This window comes from Micropterus dolomieu, linkage group LG12 (assembly GCF_021292245.1).
Source record: "Micropterus dolomieu isolate WLL.071019.BEF.003 ecotype Adirondacks linkage group LG12, ASM2129224v1, whole genome shotgun sequence".
Taxonomy (NCBI): domain Eukaryota; kingdom Metazoa; phylum Chordata; class Actinopteri; order Centrarchiformes; family Centrarchidae; genus Micropterus; species Micropterus dolomieu.
In genome coordinates this window covers 8,866,267-8,878,891 of record NC_060161.1, presented here as the reverse complement: position 1 = coordinate 8,878,891, position 12,625 = coordinate 8,866,267, and the positions used below count along the sequence as shown (strand labels likewise).

The window sequence follows — 12,625 nt, the reverse complement described above, 5'->3', positions numbered from 1 at the left end:
GGAACAGACAACAGACCTCTGCCCGAGGATCTCAAGGTACGTGCTGGTGTGTATGGAACTAAAAGTTCAGAAATATAACAAGGCGAGAGGCCATGAAGAGCTTTAAAAGTGATCAATAGAATTTTAAAGTCAATTCTAAAACATACTGGGAGCCAGTGTAATGAAGCTAAAATAGGAGTAATGTGGTCATATTTCTTTGTTCTGGTTAAAAGCCTGGCAGCTGAGTTCTGGACAGTCTGGAGTCGATCAGTAGATTTTTGGGTTAAACAAGTGAAAAGGCTGTTGCAATAATCCAGGCGTGATGAGATGAAGGCATGTAAAATGGTCTCGGTGTCCTTAAAAGTTAACATAGATCGAATTTTTGTTATATTTCTAAGTTGATCAAAACACGATTGAACAAGTTGTGGTGTGCTGCTCGAAATTTAAATTACTATCAAACCAAACACCAAGGTTCTTTGCCACAGGCTTAATGTGATTTACTAGGGAACCAGCAGATGGCAGTATTTGATTTGCCATCTGCTGGGACCCGATGACCAGGATTTCTGTTTTGTCTGAGTTCAGCTAGAGGAAATTATTTGACATCCATTTTTTAACTTCACAAAGGCAGTTGTTAAGTGAACTCAGCATTCCAGGGTCTGTGGATCTGACGGGCAAGTATATTTGTGTGTCATCAGCATAAATATGAAAAGAAATGCCATGTTTATGGATAATATGTCCAAGGCGAAGCAGATACAAGGAAAACAAAATGGGTCCTAAGACCGACCCCTGAGGCACACCATATTTAACTGGACAGAACGAAGAGACATAGTTGTTTACAGACACGCAAAACGTCCTATTTGACAGGTGGGATGAAAACCATTCTAGGGCCGTACCAGAGATCCCCACCCAGTGCTTCAGTCTGTCTAACATGATGTTGTGATCAATGGTGTCAAAAGCAGCGCTAAGGTCCAGGAGTACCAGGACTGAGCACATACCTTCATCAGTAGACATTAAAAGGTCATTGGTGACTTTAAGCAGGGCAGTCTCAGTGCTGTGGTACTTCCTGAAACCAGATTGAAACTTTTCAAATATTTTGTTATATTTTCCAGTACAGTGAGCAGCTGTTTGGACACAATTGATGGCTTTACTCCCTCCACTCTCAGCTTCATGGTTTGCTCCTGCAGCTCTTAAGCAGGTGCTTGGGCCTACAACACTCCTTTGCCTCCACCCCCTGCTGAAGAGACAACCAGGAAGAGGTGAGTACTTACATTGTTCGTCTTCTTGTTTAAACTAATTTAACAACTAACTGAAATGGAGTAAAAGCAGTCAATACTATATTGTGAACCTTGACTATCACTGATTGAGGTTTCTTTCCACACAGGCAGGATGGCCAGACCCCCCCTGTGGAACCACTCACAAAGACAGCCACCAAATGCTTCACAAATCAAACAAACAAAATAACAATGTGTATGGCTCCTGCTTTATCAGTAATCCCCACCTTAATACTCAATTGACTATTTCAGGTAATGGAACCCCTGGTCTCCATTACAGGCCCCATCTTATTGTCTTTATATATGCTGCCCCGGCCTCCATTTTTGAGAAGTACAAGGTCACTTTCCACTGTTTTGCGGACGATATTCAAATTTATTTACCACTGAATGTAAAAAGAAAGGGCTCACTGCCGTCCCTGCAAGACTGTATGAAGGACATCAAAACGTGGATGAACCTAAACTTCCTCAACCTAGTCTTGGTGTTGTATTGGACATCTAAATTTGATAAACAGATATCCGCCACTGTTAGATCTTCCGGTTGAGAACTATAGCCAAGGTAAAGGCCTATCTCCCTCCTAAAGATTTAGAGAGGGTAATTAATGCCTTCATAACTTCCCGCCTTGACTATTGTAACTCCTTATATGTGGGCTTAGACAAGTCATTTATTCAGCGCCTGCAGTTAGTCCAAAATGCTGCTGCCCGCTCTGACAGGAAAGAAAAAGAGGAACCACATCACACCTGTGTTGCACTCCCTCCACTGGCTTCCTGTTCATTACAGGAGTGATTTTGAAATCTTACTTTTTACTTTTAAACGTCTTAAAGGATTGGCTCCTCTTTAACAAGCGGAGCTTCTTCGCGTTCACACTCTAGCTAGAGTGCTGAGATCTGCCAATCTCTTCCTTGGATGTACCCGGAAGCAGACTTAGCGAGGAGCGGGGAGGAGCCGGGAGGGCGCCGTGGAGGAAGCCCGGGAGGAGAGGACCGGAGGATGAGCCCAGCCGACAGAACGGATGACGAGGGTGAGTGAACCTGGGAGGGAAAACATACAGAAAGACAGGGTTAGTGACTGGAGCGACAAAGTACAGGGAAAATGAGAGAAAACAAGAAACATGAGAGCCTGATCGTAGAGGTGGCACCGGGTATTGAGCAACGACGATCAAGCGAGGATGGTGTGGAGAACCAGGGTTAAAATACAGGCAGGGATGAGGTTGATTACTGGCAGGTGTGGCAGGCTGACGAGGTGGCTGATGAGGTGTAGGTAGTTGGCTGGACTCAGGAGCCGAGGGAGAGAGGAGGAGAACACAGGGAGGCAGGCAGAGCAAAACAATGGGGGAAATAAAGCGAGGGGGGGGAAAAAAAGGGAAACCAGGACACTCACCGTCAGCTGGGCTGTCCCCACAACAGATATTGGTATTGATAAACTGGAATTGTTTTGAAAAAAACATACCACATGGTGACTAAAACCATACGAGGAAGCCTCTTGGATGAGAGGCGAAACATCGTCGATTATCTTCAGCCAAGTACAGTTGCCCTTGATTATAGCCCACCTTGGATAACCATGACCTGGATGACTGAGAATATTCAGACATATTGGATTGAATTTTGCCTCCTTGCATCAGCTGGAGGAAACGCTTGTCTGCCAGAGCAAGGGGTAAGTAAGAAATGAAGCCCGGCCTCCCTCCCCCTCAGTGCGTCTGCCCACACACTAAAAACTCCTGGGTTATTTCTTCAACCCATGTTCTGGGTTAGTTGTGTAGGGTTAAAATTATGGGTTATTATGGGTTTTCAGAAAGTAACCCATGTTCTGGGTTATAGGGCTGGCTTTCTCTCTTTGAAATTCATATTAGCTTTATTGACATGAATGTATAGCAACCACTTCGCAGCTGTTCTGGGATTTTCACACAACAGTCATTTGAAATAACCGTCGCTTCACGCTCCATCCGTTTTGGCCTGTGCTTCTTCGGTGCAACTTCGTCGTGTATTCAAGGTAAGCGACTATTTTCAGTGTTGATGTAACGTAAACTTTTCTGTGCCCATGTCCCCGTTGCTAGTTCAGCACCATTTGCTGAAAAAAAATTACCGTGGCGTAGTTGCTACGTTGAGACTAGCGTTAGCCGTGGTCATTCTGTGGTTGCCATGTACATCTAACTAGTTTAAAGTCACATGACACAACCAATGTCTGAAGACTTTAAGCATCAAGTTCAATCCAGTTATTGAATGTTCGAATGTTTGAGAGAGAATGTTTGAGAGTTGTTTATTTTTTTATATAGTTTAATTTAATGCAATAAAAATGTAAAAGTATGTAATATTGCCACAGTCACCTCTAGTCAAATGTCTTCCTTTGTTCTGTTTTCCAGCCACTCATCTGTTTCCATGGTTTTTGTCATTTAGTTCATCTGCATCACCTGTGTTTAGTTAATCACCACCACCATCATCTGTTCCACCTGTGTTCTGTTAATCAGTGTTCATCTGCGTTAGTATTTAGTTCCTTCAGTTCAGTCAGTCTGTGGCCGTTCTGCTTTGTAGTCTTGTTTAGTGTGTGTACATCCTGGCTGTACCTTTTTGGAGTTACTTTATTAGTAAAACGTTTGAACTTTGGACTCCTCCACTTCTTTTTCTGCCTGCACCACACCGTGACAGATAAAATGTAAAACAAAGTTTTATTTTCTGAAATAAGGCATACTGGCATAGTAACCCAAGTTAGGTTATTTTTGACCCAACTCCTGGGTTAAAAAGGGTCCAACTAATTTCTGGGTTATTTCAACCCAGATGTTGGGGTTGTTCTTTTGACCCAACATTTGGGTCAGGAATTTAACCCAGAAGTTGGGTCAAAAAGAATAACTAAATTTTCTGGGTTGAAATAACCCAGAAATTAGTTGGTCCCTTTTTCAAAAATAACCCATTATGGGTTATTTTTCACCCAGGAGTTTTTAGTGTGCAGGAGGGCCTTGGAGGCCCATGTGTCAGATCCAGTTGAAGATGACGTACCACAGCTGGACCTTCACCTCCTCTTCAACTTAGTTTAAACTATGGGTCAGTCTGCGTGATTGATAGACGCGTAAACTGACGTGCTTTTTCAATACACTGTACAATTAAAGAAACACAGAGAAGCGCACCCATAGCTCAAGGCTGATGTGTGCAGGAAAAAGAACAATACGCAGTTCTTCTCAGACATGCATTTGAATGGCAGTTATAATCAAGATTATTTATACAGGGGTTCTCTAAAATCAGAGTTTATAAAGTGCTTTACAAGGCATTCAAAAAAGGTTAAAGGATGAAGCTGTAGAAAAGTATAACAGGAAAGAAAAAGATTAAATTTCCCCCACAGGCTTCACTGGTTCGTCCATCCTCAGTGTGTGTGCACTGGAGGTTTCACGTTTCCACATCACACTTATCTACACACATCTGAAGTAACATCAAGCAAAATACACATTTTTGAGTAGACCTTGAAACCCACACCCACAAAATCACTGAGTTAATAATTGACCCACCATCAGTTGTTTTGACCCAGTATTTTTTACATTACTGTTGGGTTACTGGATCAAAACAACCCCTTTTCTTGGGTGGTTTTCTTCTATTGGGACTAGTTAAAGTGAAGCCCTCAGTCATATGTAGTTTTTAACCCATTCAATTAATGCTGTAGTTTCATAGGATATTTTTTTCTTAAAGGATGATCATCATTATATACTTCGCTAATAATAAGACTCACCAAAGTAAGTGCATTCATTTGTGTTGACACTGGGAAATAGGATAGGCCTCCCAAGCTGATGTGCATCAACCTGTGAAGACACTACTTGTATGTGGACTTGCATGCAAAACAATAAGCGGGGCCAGGGTGTTGTGGCGCATATGGACAGAGTTGTGAATCACAAGCAGTGTTGCGGCAGAGAGGCTGTTCTCCACCAGAGACAAATCATTTAACCACTTGTTTGAAAGAGGTGTCAAGGAAGCTATTTACATCCGGGTTGAGAAGCAGTCATTGAACAGAGGAGGGGGTCTACGCCACCACTTATCCCCCACTTACAATGCTGTCCTTTCATCACTTCCCAGGAAACTCAACAAACGTAACCTATTGGCCTCAGGTGAAGATACCAACGATGGTCGTTCAGTCTTGGCCTCTGGTAGTCCTAACAACTGTAACGACTGTCGTCACAGCAACCAGGAACACTAACGAACCAGCGGTATGGATGACCTGGGCCAACGACCCCACTGAGGTTAAATAGCTGAGTTTCCCTGCCAGTCAGTCAGAACTGAAGAAGTCCTTTGGATGAGAGACGAAACGTCTTCCAGTATCTTCAACCAAGTCCAGTTGCCCTTGACTTTAACCTTCGTTGGATAACTATGACCTGGATGACTGAGAATCTTCAGACATTTAACCACTCTTTGCAGGGCCTCATGGTCCTGTTCGGTGCTGTTTCCGTACCAGACAGTGGTGTTTCCCATCAGGATGCTCTCAACGGTGCAGTAGTAGAAATTTCACAGTATTTGAGGGGACACTTGGAATTTTTTCAAATGTCTGAGGTGAAACAGTCTGTGCCTTGCCTTTCTTACTACTAAGTCAGTATGCAGCGCCCAGGTAAGGTCCTCTGTGATGTGGACACCAAGGCACTTGAAGCTGTCCACCCTCTCCACCAAGGACCTGTTGATATTAAGGGGGGCATAGTTCCTTCCCTGCTTCTTCCCAAAGTGCACTGTCAGCTCCTTAGTCATTCTGATGTTCAGAAGCAGGTTGTTGTCCTGACAACAGCAGGTGTTAAGGATGAGGGCGGAAGACAGGCTGTTTTCTTGGGCATAGGAATGATGGTGATGACGAGCGTGGGTATCGCAGTCTGAGGAACAACTTAAATATCATTGTGAACACTGTGGTCAGCACATAGTTTAAGGCAGTGGTTCTCAAAGTCGGTCCTTGAGGGGATTCCAGGGTGTTCCCAGCAAAAAGGGGAATACATTTTTTCACATAATTCTAAGTAACACAATGAGTAAAGGTAGGGCTACTGTGGTTTTGGGTTTAATTCACTTTCTATAATAAATAAATCATCTAAAAACAAAAATCCTATCAGATTGGAATTAAGGACCCTGCACCAAAATCTGTGGTCTAATTTGTGTCCGATTAGGGGTCCTTGATGTGAAAATGTTTGAGAACCACTGGTTTAAGGAGCCACCCATTGATAAGCCTGGTCCTACTGTTTTCTTGGTATTCACATGCTTGAAAGCCCTCCTGACGCCATGCTCAGAAAGGGTGATAGGTGTTAAAGATGCACCCAACCATCTATTAACCTCTGCTTCATCTGTCAGTGAGTGGTTGAAGGACAGGGGTGCATGGTGTGACATACAGCGAACTGTAGCAAAAGCCCGACAGTAGTGCAGCCCTTTTCTCTTTTGTTGAGAACCAGTTTCCTGACATAAACAATCAGAATCAAATTATGAGATTGCACCCCTAATCATGGGTTGCTGGAGTTTGTTGCCCTCCAGAGGTTATAGACCGACTTTCAGGTTCAACTTAAACCTGTTGTACATATAAAACCTTCACGCCTCACAGTTTTCCTGAGGAAAAACAGGATCATTACAGACATTCAGTAGCGCTTACTTTGGTTTTGCATAACAAATTTATCTTTCTGGCCTGTTTCTAACCAGTCTGATCATCCGACTGTTCATGTTTGCTGCCTTATTGGCCTTTTGTTGTCAGAGAGTTAAGAAAACTAGTAAAATCGGACCTATGTTTTTAGTAAAGTTTCTCTTTCTCTTATACAGTCCCCAGCAGCCATCATCAATAAAGTATGTAGCCTGAAAGGCAAAACTAAGGGCAAAATATTTTCATTTACCTCAGAAATGACATTTGTGAGCATAAATTTACTATAACTTATAGAAATGATGCCCATGTTGTAACAAAGAATTATTCTATAAGTCTGAACAACAGAACAACACTCATTTCAGATGAGACTTAAGCTAAGGGGAGCGTGAGGTGGGAAATATAAAAAAAAAAAAAAGGCTGAAGAAGGCAACGGAATAAGAGTCTGAATTAGAAGTAAGAGAAAAAGAATGAGGGGTCCAAGTCCAAAGATCCTTGCTGTAAGTGCAGGGAGATCAGGCAGGATAAGGAAATAGGAATCGCCTCCTTCTGATTCCCCTCATGTGGCGTCACGCCAGACCAATCAGCTGTTCATTGGCAGAAACCCGGTCATCTGTAAACCTCCTCCTCCTTCTTCACTGCCAGTAATGGAGAAAAAAGACTGGATATATTTCTTTGCAAGACTGGAAATCTCTCCACCTGCCACATGCCAGCGTGTGTGAGGGAAATCACTAGAAGTTGGACAGTACTGGACTGCAGTTGCATGATTTCATGACTTTAGCCTCGGGATCACCTTTCCATTTATTTCCCCCTGGAGGAATGTGGAAGGTGTGTTAGTGTGTCTGAAAGTAAGTGTGTGCATAGCCAGAGCTATTCACGAAAATCAGCCAATTTACCAACTGTGCACACATTGGCTGCAGCTAGCTAGAAACGTATGCATTTACACTTACTTTCAGTATAGGCACCACCTGCACTGGCACAAGAATTGGCAAGTAAATAATGCGGTGGGGAACCGTCCAGTATTGCTATAATTCTAAGGGATACTGAGCCCGTCTTAACATACTGTCAGAATTGTAAGCTTGTTAGCATTTTAGTTGTTTCATATGGATTTGCCACAAAGTTGTGTGGGACATGTCTTGTTCTTCACGCTATAACTTCTTCAAAAGGATAATTCCAGTTTTTTACAACTTGAGTCCTGTCATTCCTGATGATATCGTTAATACCAAGTGCAACATCAACAGGGCAGGAAACATGAGCGCTCAGCTGAACAGACAGGTTGGGTTAGGTCCAGGGCAGACAATCTTATTTGGAGGAAAATAATCAGTGTTGGCTTGTTTGCAGTACAATTACATCATAATGAATGAAAGAACATTTTCAGCCACAGACTGACCTAGCCCCGCACCTCAAAACATTTAGGTCACTCATTTGTGCCATCTGCCATCAGACTCCACAATCCCAACATCTCCCATCTTCGTTTGCCAGATTCTCTTTTGATTGTATATAGTGTATTTATTTTACATACTGATGCTGCTTATTCCATATATATTGTACATATTAATTCCACTTTTATTGTATTTTGTTCTTTTTATATTCCTCTGTGCTGCTGTGCCAGCAGGGGAAGAATAAAGGAACATCTTATCTTATCTTAGATTAAAGTATGGATCTGAAAAGGCTGTAGTATGTGGGGGATAAACACTATAAGGAGCATTTGGGGGAAGAAATGTAGAGAAATAAAGTATACAGGGCACAAGGATCAGCTGCAGCTTTAGTCCAAAAATGTGTTCTTGAAAAACTAATATCAGAGTCCTGACTGTGGAAACGCATCAGTATTGCCGTCGTTATTGCCCCTCAAAAACCCACATGTGTGAAACTCTGTCTGCGTGTTATATAACTACAATATGTGTGAGAAGGCCTTACTGCAGCAGTGGGTCGTCAAATTGACCATCTCTCCATTCCTCTCCCACCACCAGATGGGAAGATTGGATCTTCCCTTTATATCAACTCCACATGCTGTCTGTGGCTCATGCCAACACTAAGCGAGGAAAAATGTACCGCTGTATGTTACAATATAAATGTCTGTCTTCAAGAATCTGATTCCACTGTGTATTTAGTGACAGAGTGATGTGAGACCACCTGGGAGCCAGGGGAGGGGAAGTTTATGTTAAGTGTCACTCATCCTACTGCGAATACTGTTGTCCTTTAAAACTAAACCCTTTAATCGTGCTTTGTTAGAAAGCAGCACCAAAAAACGGTGTAGTGGTTTAACACTGAATCCGTCGCCTTGTACATATGCAGCTGAGGACTACAAAGAGACTGCCTGGAGGACACAACCAAGATGTATCCTGTGTTGTACCGATAGATTCAGGTGGCATGACAGAGAAGTGAGACACATCAATGGCTGGTAAGTGAAAGACAATGATTTGTGTCCTTCAATGGAATTTTTGCCTTTACTTAAGAAGGCTGAAATTTTGGATGTTTGTATTTTTCCAACCATGTTTCTCTCCTTTCATCACCTGCCATGGCCCGAACAGCAGAGCTGGAGTTTCACCTCAACTGGAAGAACAGCGCCCTCTTCCTGTCATATACCTCAAAGCAATCCTGCAGATTTCTGGACAGAACTATCCCTTCAGACTTCTGCTCTTCTTGGTATCATTCATTTACAGTTATTCATAGTTAATGTAACATGTCATAATTCTGATGGCTCATTTTCAAACAGCAGTTGGTGCAAATGAGATACTATTTGCAGATATAACAGTGTGCTAAAGAGTGGGCATGGATTTGTCTCAAATGTTGCCATGGCAATTGTTATTGAACACCTGGCCAGATGAACTCTCTGGTACATTTAATCATGAGGAAAGATGACATTGGTCGTATGAAGAGCAGGTGGCCATTTGGGTTGTTTTACACAGATCCAAAGTCACCCTAACCCTTTAATAAAAAATTAGATTTCCATCTTTATCCTTTTTTGAAGGATACATCCTGGACTAGAATATCACTAAGAATACTGTTAATATAAACTTAAATATAGAAATGAAAATAAACTCCCTGGGACAAATCATATTTAAAAAAAGACCCTGTTTCCATAAGAAATACAGAAATGAGAAAAGGTTAGCACCACAGGGAATAACCCACTACGGGGGTGCTGGGACACAAATTTGCCGTGGACCTCTTTTGACTCAGTTAGCAGTCATTTCATTAAACACAAATTAATTTAGAAATATATATCATGTACATTTTGACAGATACATATGCTGGCATCCCCGCGACCCGATCCCAGATAAGCGGATGAAGATGGATGGATGGATATGCTGGCATATTTTTAACAAGCAATAAATTAAACCAACTGAAAACAATGAATGTAGGACCTTTGGAAGCCGTGAAGCCCAGGTATCCTGGTTTGTAACGCAGCCTTGGTCTGGAGATGCTCCAGAATCACCATGTAACAGGATCTGTATCCTGTCACTAACATAAAGTTCTAACTCAAACATGACAAAAATGTTTTCATATGGGAAGAACTGAGACTAAACCTGATCAAAGGTGACCTCAGAAGTCATCTGGTGGCGCCTTGATCTGTCAGATGAGGAAGCCCCTCGATGTAGTAACAAAGCAGGAGGGAAGGACCTGAAAAAAAATCTAGGGACGTCTCTAATAATAATAATAACAAAACAACAACAACTTTATTAGTATAGCACTTTTTTAAAAACCAAGTTCCAACGTGCTGTACAGTAAACAAACATGATCCATACTTAAAAATATAAATGAATTAAAATAAGAAGAGATTTAAAAGAGGCCACTGAGTTTGAGACAGGGAGTCCCACAGCTGAGGGGCCCGCACAGCAAAAGCCCAGTCACCTTTAGTGACGAGACAAGACTTTGGAACCATTAGGAAAGCCCTGCCGGAGGATCTCAGGCCTCGGTCCGGCTCAAGGGGAGTTACACAGTCATCGTTCAGGGTTTTGAAAGCAAGTAGTAAAATCTACTGGTGAGATTATTAAGGTAGCTAGGGCTGGGTCCGACAGGGGCAAGTATTTCTGATTTTGTGTCGTTTAACTGAAGAAAGTTATTAGACATCCAGGGTTTTATCTCAGTGAGGCAAGAGAGAATACAAGAAACATCGGTAGAACCATGCCTTAGAAGTTCAGTGTGTAAGTTTTAGTGGCATCTAGTGGTGAGGATTGCAAATTGCAACCAGAGTTTAACGGTGCTTTCATGTGCTCCTTAGATGGTCCCATTAACCGAGTTGTGAAATGGTTCTTCCGACTTCAGCGTGTGTTTGCTTTAAGTGGGAATGTGGAATCTACATGGGCACTACTACAAAGATGTGTTGTATTAACATTATCAGAGCATATAAACAACCCGCAGACATCTAGTTCACTCTGCATAGACAGCAAACCGTTGTAATATTTCAAATTACATGTTTGCAAAATATCTAAATGCAATATCTGATTTTGCACAAATCAAAATTCAGTTAACTTCATGTCCCATATACACTGTATTTCTCTTTTTGCAATAAAGATTTAAGAACGAAAAAAGATTGATTAGGTCCTCAATTTGTCCAAATTTCTCTTTTCTTAATTCTGATAAACCAGTTGACTACTGCTAACTTTACTTGTTGTTCTTTGTACGTATTCAACGTAGTGAGGAAACACTCTCTGTAAAGCAGTTTGTCCGTTCAGGCTACTGCAGAAACATGGCGACATCCTTGTAAGAGGACCCGTGGTGTATGTACAGGTGCATCTCAGAAAATTAAAATATCGTGCAAAAGTTAATTTATTTCAGTAATTCAAGATGATTATATAGACTCATTACATGCAAAGTGAGATATTTCAAGCCTTTATTTGATATAATTTCAATGATTGTTGCATACAGCTTCTGAAAACCCCAAATTCAAAAAAAAAAAAAAAAAATGATTTTAAATACAGAAATGTCAGCCCTCTCAAAAGCACAGTAATCCCATGGTCATTGAAGCAGGTCTTGGTACTTTTGGCAGTGTGGGCAGGTGCCAAGTCCTGCTGGAAAATGAAGTCAGCATCTCCATAAAGCTCGTCTGCTGAAGGAAGCATAAAGTGCTCTAAAATGTCCTGGTAGACGGCTGCGCTGACTCTGGACTTAATAAAGCACAGTGGACCAACACCAGCAGATGACATGGCTCCCCAAACCAACACAGACTGTGGAAACTTCACACTGGACTTGTGTGCCTCTCCATTCTTCCTCCAGACTCTGGGACCTTGGTTTCCAAATGAGATGCAAAATTTGCTCTCATCAGAAAAGAGGACTTTGGACCACTGAGAAACAGACCAGTTATTTTTTTCCTGTAGTCCAGGTAAGACGCTTCTGACGCTGTTTGTTGTTCAGGAGCGGCTTGATTTGAAGCCCATGTCCAGGACCCGTCTGTGTGTGGTGGCTCTTGATGCAGTAACTCCAGCCTCAGTCCACTCCTTGTGAAGCTCCCCTGCACATTTGAATGGCCTTTTCCTGACAATCCTCTCCAGGCTACGGTCATCCCTGCTGCTTGTGCACCTTTTTCTTCCACACTTTTCCCTTCCACTTAACTTTCTATTAATGTGCCTTGATACAGCACTTTGAGAACATCCAACTTCTTTTGCAATTACCTTTTGAATCTTTCCCTCCTTGTGGAGGCTGTCAATGATGGTTTCCTGCACAACTGTCAGCTCAGCAGTCTTCCCCATGATTGTGAATTCCACTGCACCAGACTGAGAGACCAATTAAAGGCTCGGGAACCCTTTGCAGGTGTTTTGGATTAATTAGCTGATTAGAGTGTGACACTTTGAGCCTACAATACTGA

General features: G+C 42.2%; 1 long non-coding RNA gene across 1 annotated transcript in view; it reads left to right on the top strand.

The window, feature by feature from the left end:
- The window catches only part of LOC123980983, a 6,242-nt gene extending 4,035 nt beyond the window's left edge, over positions 1–2,207 (top strand). Inside the window, exons 2-3 of the long non-coding RNA XR_006827633.1 lie at positions 1,089–1,235; positions 1,361–2,207. This is a non-coding gene — a long non-coding RNA (uncharacterized LOC123980983). The remainder of the gene's footprint in view (positions 1–1,088; positions 1,236–1,360) is intronic.
- Positions 2,208–12,625: the final 10,418 nt, after the last annotated feature.